At 41.0% G+C, this 11486-nt stretch overlaps 1 pseudogene; it reads left to right on the top strand.

Moving 5' to 3' along the window:
• Positions 1 to 11486, top strand: part of LOC139717114 (scavenger receptor cysteine-rich domain-containing protein DMBT1-like) — a 61391-nt pseudogene that overhangs the window by 34187 nt on the left and 15718 nt on the right.

Genomic DNA, 11486 nt, shown 5'->3' with positions numbered 1-11486 from the left:
TTTGGTTGAAATCGGGTAAAGGGTGTAGGAGTGGCAAACGAAAATACAGTAGGGGGGGGGGCACAATGTGCCCCCCCCTTGGGCTTTATAGGGTTAACAGGCATACATTAAAAAAAAACTGTTTCTTTGTAAGTGTCAAAAAACTGTTTCTTTGTAAGTGTCAATTTAAAGGGGCTGGTTGAGGTATGGATTCATGGTTTTTACATTCCTTAGTGAGATAATGAGAAACATCTTATGAAATATGAAAAAGAATGTAATTCTAAGAAGGATTCAACGTTTATTTGATGAAAATTGGTTTTCAAATGGCTGAGATATCCAAAAAAAGTTATAATAATAAAAGACTACATGCCCCAACTTTATTAGGATCTCTTTGTTTCACCTTGTTTTTAGATATCTCGGCCACTTGAAAACAGATTTTCATCAAATAAACTGTTGATACCCCTTAGAATTGCATGCTCTTTGACGTCTCATAGAGTGGTTTCCGAATATCTCGCAAAATGTTAAAAGCTAAATCCTCACCTCGACCAGAACTGTACACACCCTTTAAGATAAAGTGGTCGACAGTATGGAATGCTTTCTTGAGGTCGATTTCAACATCAAACCATTGAGCAGTACACGTAAAGATTAGTGGTTACAATTCATTCACGTGATCGCCGTGTCAATCATTTTCTGTCTGTAATGTTGCGCATGCGTGTTGAATGTATCAAAGGTATCAATGCATTTGTGCAGGGAGGTGAGAGTATCTCCCCGATGTGTGTTATCAAAATACGACGTCATACTGTGTAATGTAGGAGAGGGATGGCGTGTGTCATTTGATTTAGAATAGGACAGACATGCAACCTTCTGTTGCAGTTTTGATGAGGGGAAAAAGGAAGATCACGGGACATTATTCCATCCAACAAGAAATTTCATTAATCAAGTCGAGAAATGTCTATTACAATACTTTACATAGTACATACTGAATCTCAACCATCGAACTACGTAGTCTTTTTGGTTGCGATTTGTGTAAATGTCGTCTTCTGACTAACCCAACTTGCGTGTAGCTTGCCTGGCTAGCTCTAAATTGGGAGGTTCTGTTGCAATGACGATTCAGCCATTGTGTGGTTCACGCAGCTCCGCAAAGTAACCTACTACGTCAGAGCCGCCGTTCTACAGTTGACTGAGCTCGTCGACAATATTGTCCATCGCCATATACATGAAAATTTCAATGTCGCGTTCACAATATGGCGTCTCTGCAAAGGGCAGTGTTATTTCTGTCTTGGTTCCTCTTCTTGATCGAGCACACCATAAGTCGTAAGTGTTGGGTTCGTGTCATATTGACAGTGGATATGATCTGATCCTCGATCTTTGTTTCTTTTTTATCGATGTATTTTTTGTATGAAAATATTTATATTTGATTTGATTTAGTAATGGAAATCTATCAGGGTGTTGTATCAAATCGCGGGCAAGAATGAAGCATGCAAACCATATCGTGCTCTGATGCTGCCGATGCAAAACCGCTGTAAGACTTGCCAGGATAACAACCTTTTTGATGAAACTCTCATTTGGTCGTTCTTCTTGTCTACATGAGGTCCAAATCAACCGCATTCCTGGGGGTGTTTCACAAGGCCGTTCTTAAAGTTAAGAAGGACTTAAGACCGACTGGTGATCAGTTCTTGTGCTGAATTACTGCGATTCTGATAAATATCGCACATAAGAACTGATCACCAGTCGCACTTAAGTCCTTCTTAACTTTAAGAACGGCTTTGTGAAACATACCCCTGATTGTTAAACGTTATCATAGCCTTTGAAGTTCATGTGCATTGAATGTACATGTACATCGAACATTTTCCCACTGATAAGGACAAGCGCTTTGCCTGGGTTATCACGGAATATACTCAATAGAGCCATGAATGTGGGCAAAGAATGAACTAGGCGAAACAGAACATATCTATGACATGAAATATCTATTCCCTCATTATTCTGACTCGTAATGTTGATGAATCAACATTTGTTTCATTTTCATTTGTTTTGTAACGAGGTCCAGGAATTGTTGAAGCTCGTGACCATCTTATATGTAGATGTATAGGCCTATGCAAACCACCACAGTAAAGCTGAGATTGCGTTAGACTATCAAAGAGACTTTAAAAAAACCAACAACAGCATAATAGTTACTTGATATAGTAATTTACTTGAAAAGAAATTTCATATTCATATGTGATATCATCATATTGGGATGTCTAAGATCAAAGTGTTTCTTGAAGTTGCTTGACAAAGCTTTGACTGCACGTTGCTGATAAACACATATCTCGTTCATGAAGTAAATACCACCAAATTAATTTGCAACGAGCTATAAAACGGCTTTGCAAATTTTGGTCAGGTCTAAAGGTATAGATTGTCGTTTGTATGTGTGTATAATGTATAAGCCATGGTATCAGTTCAGCAATAATACAATGACCAAATTTGCTCTGAATTAGCACGATTCCTCCTTAGAGGTGTGCTGGCATTACAACCTACCAACAGTCAGATACTCGCTTTAAAAAGAACCAGGTTTCCAGTGTGGGAGGTTTTCACTGTCTCACGGAACCGAAGAAAAATATCCTGATTAGAATTATTTTTTTTCCAAAAAGAGGCAACCCATGCCTGCATGCATGTGTGATCTTAGTTATCAAACTACACTTTGCACACAGTGAGAAGTATCAAAAAGTACCAAGTTAGAAAGGGTTCCCCATCATGCTTTTTTCCAGAAGGCTGGATTGTGGGAGCGCACTTTCAGATTTTTTGAATGTTTGTCTCTTTATTTGCATGAATGTTACTATGCAGCTCTGTCAACAATGTTCAGCATTCTGTAAACATGGTAAATATTAAAACTTAAAACTGTATACAGGCCCATTTTACAATCTCCTTAACCCCGGATGCAATATGAATTCGGAATCTCTCTTTAAATCACCCCAAATTAAGACTAAGGGTCAAAAAATATTTTAAAAAGGAAATCGGTGCTGTATGTCCTTCCCCTGCCGATTCTGAGGGCGGAAGCGGAACTTCCAGAAAAATACTATGATTTAGTGGGTTTGTATTGGATCATTTTGTTGTTGTTTTTTTCAGATATATAAACACATTTGATTCCTTTTTTGTATGTTGGTCTTTTAGTCCTATACAGGTAGTTTCATATACAGTAAAGTGCAATTCCATATAATTATGCCATTTTTAAGTTAATTTCAACGCATAAAATTCCACAAAATGTTAGTTTCGTCACAAAAACCAAAATACGATAAGAAAATCACGCAAGAACCTATAATGATCCAAAAGAAAATAAAAATATAAAAATTTTGAACTAATTTGGTCCCCTTGATTCGAGTGTCTGCCTGATCAATTGAGATCTTTCATCCTACAGGATGCCACCTGCCAAATTTGTTGAAAATTTGCCCATACGTTATAAAGGAGGGGACAAAAAGGGTTCTGATTTTGTACCGCCAGCAATCACCCCCCCCCCCCCGACCTACAATTGAAAAATTTGAAATATCAGTCACCAATGTCCTTGCTCATGACATTTGATTATCCCGATCAACTTGTTTTAGAGAGGATTTTTGTAAAGATACTCCAATTTTCGGGCTTTTTTCTCATGTACCCTTCCTCATCTGGCTACTGGGTGCACGTCACGAGAATTATACAGTCAATGAGTCCTACAGCCCATGAGTCATACAGCACACGAATCACTCATGAGTTCGACACGAGCAAACAAGGCCCACGTACGATATCGACAAATTAAGCCTTGCGTTGTATCTGTCGAACTCGTGGGCTATTTTATACCCAGTGTCGTATTCATGGGCCGTAATTGCAAGCTCATGAGCTGTATGACTGGTGGACTCTTTCTAGATGTCTAATTTGTGGGCTGTATGATTCTTGGGTGTCGGTTTCGTGATTATGACCTCTATTTTGCCCCCAGGGTGCCCCACGTAGACCTAAAGAATGAGGCCCATATAAGAACAAATACATTTTATAAACCCTAGCAATAACGCCTGATAAAAAATATATATATATATATGATTATATCATGCATTTTCGAAAAAGAGATTTAAACGTTAAAGTTGGACCCTAATTTACCCCCCCCCCCCCCCACACACACAGCCACAGACCCAGGGCCGTACCAATCAATACGTCTAAGAACGTTAACTTGACTGTGTTACTTTTGGTTTTAGGGGGAAATTGTGAACAATTCACTGTGGGCAAGGTGTCCGGTTGAAAAACAAAACCAAAAACAATAAATCCTGTCTCCCTAAATGGGGATGCTACCTGCCAAATCAAGTGAAAATCCGTCACAGGGCTTTCAAGAAGAAGCTGAGACTGTACAAAATTTAAGCAAGAAGAATGACATGCTAGGTAACTGCAAGAAATAATTGAATTTGAATGATACAACTTAAATTGTATCTCTCATGTAAAGTGTTTTGCATTATGGTTGTACAGAGCACCAAAAGGGGTTAGATTTATTAGAAATCTACGAGCAGCTGAGACCAGTGCACTGATCCTAGCGTGATAACAATAGTTTATAGTACTTTCGGGAATCCATGATCTGCACGCCATCGCGATTCTGCAATCCATATCTAAATTTCTCATATTTTTGCAGTGCGCGTCGACGTCGTAGTATAGCTAATAACGCTGGTGAATCTGTGGTAGGTATACGGCGGTACGGTGGCATGCGTGTGTGATCAGTGTAATTCAGCTCAATCGACAAACTGGCAGCTTCAAGTAACGGAGGAAATGCTTAAATTGCAGCAGAAATACAACATTTGGAACGGTGTAGGGATGATTTCAAGAAACCAAAACCGATTTTGCTGATGATCTGGATAACGAAGCCCTTTATAGGCCTACTTCTAGTCGTAGTCATCCTTCTCTCGCAGTTCTACACTGCAGGAATCAACGACCACGACGACGATGAATTCTGTATACGGTGTGTTCCGTACGGAACCGACACAGCGGTATCGCTCGCTGCATACACTGCATTCAAAAAAGGATATACGACATGTATTTCACCTAAAAACAAACACAGTGAAATATTGAGCAACCAAGTAAGCTATGCACGTACTCCATTGACCTGTACATAAATCCTCTTTTCTTCTTTCTTCAACATGCGTTGAGTGTAGTATACAAGTATCGACTGCTTCAGAGGGGATAGATAAAACTATTTGCATCGAGGTGAGTCTCAACAGTGCTATGCCCCGAGACGAAGTCGAGGGGCATGGCACTGTTGAGAAATTATCGAGTGCAGTAGTCTAACCAGGACCCATAAGAAAGCAGTCGATATTTGTTTTATATCCCTCACGAGCATTACTAGAATGAATACAAAATTTTCTCTTGAAAACGAGTAATATTAGTTTTTGGCCATGTTTATCACAAACTTTTGCGTTTGCATGGTGATGTAAAAGAAGAAGAGCTAAGGGGTTTCCGGTATGAACGCCATGTATGGGTAGTCCTTACAAAGACGTTTTCTTGGCGAAAGAAGAACCTTGAAAGAGGAGAGTGGAGTAGGGAAGAGACATAGGGAGAGAGTAACTAATGCCCCGTCGTAAGACTGTTATCCGGGTAAGATTATGTCTGTGATGAAACACACGGTAGCCTCCGGGTAGCGTCCGAGTATAAATCTCACCCTGCGGTGCGATCGGCCAGGGTAGACATGGGGTAGCCGCCGGAGAACACCCGGGTAAGGTGTCAGTTAAGACGCTCGCGTGGTGAATCTAAAGGCGACTGCACACTAACGACTTTCTGTCGCACGACTAAGCGACTTTGGATCCTGAAATAAACAAGCGTGGTTATTCTAAGGCTATTGTGATTTATTTCGGATCCAAAGTTGGTCAGTCGTGCGATCGAAAGTCAAGTTTGCGGTGGCTTTTACCCGAGTAGAGGCCAGTGACGTCACGTGACGAGCCCTGCAGACGCTGCCACATAAATCCTGTGAACTCTCCCTTTAATAAGTTACGGGATCCTGAGGGTTAAATGTTATTGTATTGTATTGTATTGTACAGTCGCGTTCTGATTGTAAAATAAGTTCATTTCTAAGTTGATTTTTTTAATGATTCTTTCTTTCTTTATTCTTAAACAGTGAACGCATTTTGAGGAAAAGCAAGCAATCATTCAGACACCTCTGTATAATACATGCGTCTATCAGTACACATTCTGCACAGTAGTTCACAGTGATGTGTTCTACTGCAATGCTTCCATTTCCAGCGTTTTTGTTAGGTGGGGGAGTGGGTCAAAGTGAATTTGGAAGTCTACATTCTGATTCCTCATTGATAAAAAAGAATGGTTTCTAGATATAGGCCTATATGATTCTGACAAATTGTCCTCATTGCCTACCTTACAGTATACCAGCTTACGAAAGGAACCTAATTCTAAGCGTTGCAATCACTCTTGCAATAGGGACTCATGAACTATAAACTTCCATGTATTTTTTATTTTTTATTTTTTTTAAGATCCGATTTGGGTAAACCTTCGTCACATGTCTGCATGTACTTCATAATACCAGCCGGCTTGAACATAGAGTCGAACTGCACAAGGAAGTACAGATTGGATTTAGCAAAGTCAATTGGAAAAAAAATAGTTGCGTATGAATATATTAACAAGTTTATGTATGTGGTCCTAGCATTTTGAAACAGGAGATATCTAGCGAGAAAATGAAAAACAAAATCCTTTGATTTTCATTTTCCCCAAAAGTGTATTAATCTAAATGATTGAAATGTATGTGGTCATTTTGATATATACCGTCTTTCATAATGATATAATACATTATAGATGGGGAATTTTGGTTTTACCCTTGGTTTAATGATGAAAATCGGATTCTCAATATTTTCTTCCATAGAGAGTTGGGGTGACGTACGACTTTCAAACGGTAATGCACCTTGGAACGGACGAGTTGAGATCTATGATGGAGACGAGTGGGGAACGGTCTGTGACGATTTCTGGGATGATGACGATGCCGAGGTCGTGTGTCGACAGCTCGGCTATAGTATCACCGGTGCCACGGCTTTGACCTCAGCGTACTACGGACAGGGCACCGGGTCGATTTTCCTAGATAATGTGGGATGTTACGGCTCAGAATCTCGGCTCACAAGTTGTTCACATAACGGTTGGGGATTTCATGACTGCGATCACTCTGAAGATGCAGCTGTTGACTGTGGTAGGCAGAATGTGGTTTCTTTGTCACAATATGTGTAGTTAAAACATGGGCACCATACAGCCATACACACTACTTCCTCCACAGGCAGAAGGGTAAAATACATCGCATTTAAGTAGAACAAATATGTAATGCGTTCAACAAAAATGTCTATCACGTACCTGTATTACAATTACGCTACAGCATGGATCTTTTAGTTATAAAGGGAAAATGTTACTTGTAGGTCATTGATGAGTTTGATTATGTTTTTGTCTTGTTTGTTTAGTTTAACAGGACGAAAAAGGAAATGGACAAAAATTAAGAATTTTAGAATGGCCTAGAGTATTTCCATGTATCACATTGTGTGTCTGAACAAAGAAAAAAAATGAGTGATGATAGATTCCTGTGGTCATCCATTATACTTCCTCATGAATATGATGGAACACCATGGCAACATGACAGTACATTGTTCTCCCGTGTACAGATCAAATCAAAGAAAAACGCGCTTCAGTATAGTGTTTGAATACCATAGCCTTCATAAACAGTATTATTATTATTATTATTATTATTATTATTATTATTATTATTATTATTATTATCGTCATCATCATCATCATATACATACATAATACATGCCGTCAAATGAAGTGATTCCATCTTGTTTATATCATGTGTGACGACGACATAAATTTTTACCCGTGTTGTAAATAGGTGGACTTGGTTTCACGGCATCCCCGCTCATTGTTCGTCTTGTCGAAGGGGGAACGTACCACGAAGGTCGTGTTGAGATCTATCACGATGGAGCCTGGGGCACGGTGTGCGATGACGAATGGGATGACGATGATGCGCGGGTCGTCTGCAGACAACTCGGATATTCCACAAGCTATGCACGGGCTGTGAGTGGAGGGACGTACGGACAAGGAACGGGATCCATTCTACTTGACAACGTTGAATGTGACGGCTGGGAGTCAAGTCTAGCCAGCTGCTCTTCAGATGGATGGTACAGCCATAACTGTGGGCACTGGGAAGATGCCGGTGTGCGATGTGGTGAGCCTGGTTTATATTCCTTAATGTGCGAAGTCGAAACATTGTTCATCTTATTTGACAAATTTTAGTGAGCAAGAAAAGGAAAAAAAAATCTATTCAATATTTCAAGGAAAAATGATTCTGCACATGAGCGAAGCATTTCAAGGCATTATCGCCGTGCGCTGAAACACATCTGTTTTTCATTCACGTCCTCATTTACAGATACGCTCACATTGAAAGTGTTCTTTAATTTCTCAAACTATTTTACTAACAAGATTTATGTAACAATAAATCTTGGATGCCCAAAAAATTGCTGCAATGTAAATATTCGTCTACCTTTCGAAACCTAAACTCATCAGTTTAGTCGGGAATCGTTTGTTCTGTGCCGCCGTCGAGTCAGTACATGATATTCATAATAAATGATGGACAAGGAAAGAGAATAACATGAGTGAGTTTTCACCACGTTTTTTGCACAGATACGCTTGTCTTCTCCACCATCCCGCCTACCATCAATAGCGTCCGTCTTGTCGGAGGGAGCTCGTACTACGACGGTCGTGTTGAGATCTATCACGATGGAGCTTGGGGCACGGTGTGCGATGACGAATGGGATGACGATGATGCCCGGGTCGTCTGCAGACAACTCGGATATTCCACAAGCTATGCACGGGCTGTGAGTGGAGGGACGTACGGACAAGGAACGGGATCCATTCTACTTGACAACGTTGAATGTGACGGCTGGGAGTCAAGTCTAGCCAGCTGCTCTTCAGATGGATGGTACAGCCATAACTGTGGGCACTGGGAAGATGCCGGTGTGCGATGTGGTGAGCCTGGTTTATATTCCTTAATGTGCGAAGTCGAAACATTGTTCATCTTATTTGACAGATTTTAGTGAGCAAGAAAAGGAAAAAAAATCTATTCAATATTTCAAGGAAAAATGATTCTGCACATGAGCGAAGCATTTCAAGGCATTATCGCCGTGCGCTGAAACACATCTGTTTTTCCTCCACACCCCCCAACACACACACCCACACACACACACACACACACACACACGCACAAGCGTTTGAATTTGTAGATTTGAAATTCAACGATCTTGTCCATTTTTGGGAGAACATTTTTGCGCAAACAAGATACTGCATTCGGGGACGATGTGATAGTTAGATCGAGGTATCTCGAGCGTTGTAAGTGGTTCAACTGCCCCCCTTCCCTTTACATGAGAACGTACAGTTTGTATTTGTGTTTGGCTGTCTGTCTGTTTGTCTAATTTGACTGTCTGTCTGTGTATGAGATAATTCGAGAACGAATGAACAACTAATTTTTCAGGAAAATTACAGCGTGTGTGTGTTTTTTTTTTTTTTTAGGTAAGAAAGAAACAATTGAATCGTTCAAAGGTCATAGGAGTAATAACGAACTTAAAGGATAGGAGATATAGATCAGAGATATAGATAAGGATCAGAGATATAGAAATAAAGACGAAGGCTAAGCACTAACTTTTTCCGGCTGAGCAAATGTCGTATCTTTTTCGAAGGAGCAAAAGTAATGTCGACCGAGCAATCAATGTCGGGGTAGCATTCGTCCGCGGACTACAAAATGCCTTGGAGCATTTGCAGTGTTTTACCAACAAGCAGGGGCGGATCTAGCTTTTTATAAAGGAGGGGGTTGGGGCGGTATGCGAGGGAGCGGAGCGAGCGAGGGGGGGGGGAGGGTGTGGGAGGGGGGGGGGTTCCCCCTCTTACAGTAGGGAGAATTTTTGAAAACCTGTGTGTGAAAATGGCGTTTTCTTGCATCTAAAACACCACTATGATAATAATAATAATAATAATGAAAAAATAAAATAAATACATAAATAGAAAAAATAAAATTGCAAGTTGAAAAAAAATAACCCAAAAAAAATGGTCCCAGGATTTTTTTTTTTTTTTTTTTTGGGGGGGGGGGGGGGTTGCAACCCCCACCCCCCTCTAGATCCGCTTCTGACAAGTGCTTATGATTGTTGTTTCGATGCTAAAAGACATTGCGGCAAGGTCAGATATTCAAATACCCTCCGGAACCTCTGCCTCCTTTAGTGTTAGTCGGGGGATGTGCCAAGCAGAACTTTCAAAAGAAAATCATTACAAACTACTATGTTCGAGTTAGCTTATATCTTATTCTTTCTCAAATATATTACTGTCATATATCTATGCTAGTACTATAATTACGAAGAAAAAAGTTACAAATTTGCATTTCGAGAATATGACGACATGCATACGCAATAAACGAACATTTTATAGAGTGAACTTACTCTGCCCCTAATCAGAATGGTATGACGTCACAACCTATTCTCCCTGGAGGAATGTCCGTCTTGTCGAAGGCAGCTCGTACTACGAGGGTCGTGTTGAGATCTATCACAATGGAGACTGGGGCACGGTTTGCGATGACGAATGGGATGACGATGATGCCCGGGTCGTCTGCAGACAACTCGGATATTCAACAAGCTACGCACGGGCTGTGAGTGGAGGGACTTACGGACAAGGATCAGGATCCATTCTGCTTGACAACGTTGAATGTGACGGCTGGGAGTCAAGTCTAGCTAGCTGTTCTTCGAATGGATGGTACAGCAATGATTGTAGCCACCAAGAGGACGCAGGTGTAAGATGTGGTAAGTGTATTAGTCCAAGCTTGCACAGTCACGTACATTTTCTGCAGGGCACTTAAAGAAATTTGTCACTAGACTGTAAAGTTATTTCAATAATGTCTTGTTTTAATCAGCTTTAATGCATACCATTCTTTGGAAATACAAGTTTGAAAAAAAAAATGAGAGGAACATGTCCAAAGCCAATAAGACCCAAAAATAGGCAACTACCATGACACTGTACCCTCTTATTGTGCCTCACTCTCTATCATTGTTCCCAGCAGATGGTGAGTCTTCAGGGCCTGTTACATCTCCTCGGGTGATTGGATCTATGACTTTTATGGCAATCGCTCTCTTCATCGTCCTAGTCATCGCTATTGGGGCTGTGTGTGGAGTGGGTTGCAGCAAGAAACAAATAACATCACATTCAACATCAGCAGGTAATGTTCCCCTCACCGTCGTCAACCCTACAACCTCTGCCATCAGTCAACCACCACCACCAGCCAACCTTTCGCCACCACAGGATGTGAACTCCCTGCCCATCCTGCCACCAGCTACAGCGCCACCACCGATGTCCCCGGCATCAGGGTCTGGTCCTGGAGTCGCCCCTACGTTGCCTCCCACAGTCATGCAATCAGCGTCGCCCACACCTACCAGCGTTCCTGATGGCGAGCCAGAGGTTCAGCCAACCACTGGTTTGCTGCCTGTAGATCCACCGGATTATTC

Source organism: Diadema antillarum, unplaced genomic scaffold, assembly GCF_040938485.1.
Source record: "Diadema antillarum isolate AM-2024a unplaced genomic scaffold, OU_Dant_1.0 scf00000071, whole genome shotgun sequence".
Classification (NCBI taxonomy): domain Eukaryota; kingdom Metazoa; phylum Echinodermata; class Echinoidea; order Diadematoida; family Diadematidae; genus Diadema; species Diadema antillarum.
Note: the sequence above shows the minus strand (reverse complement) of the source record. Positions and strands in the feature narration are given on the sequence as shown.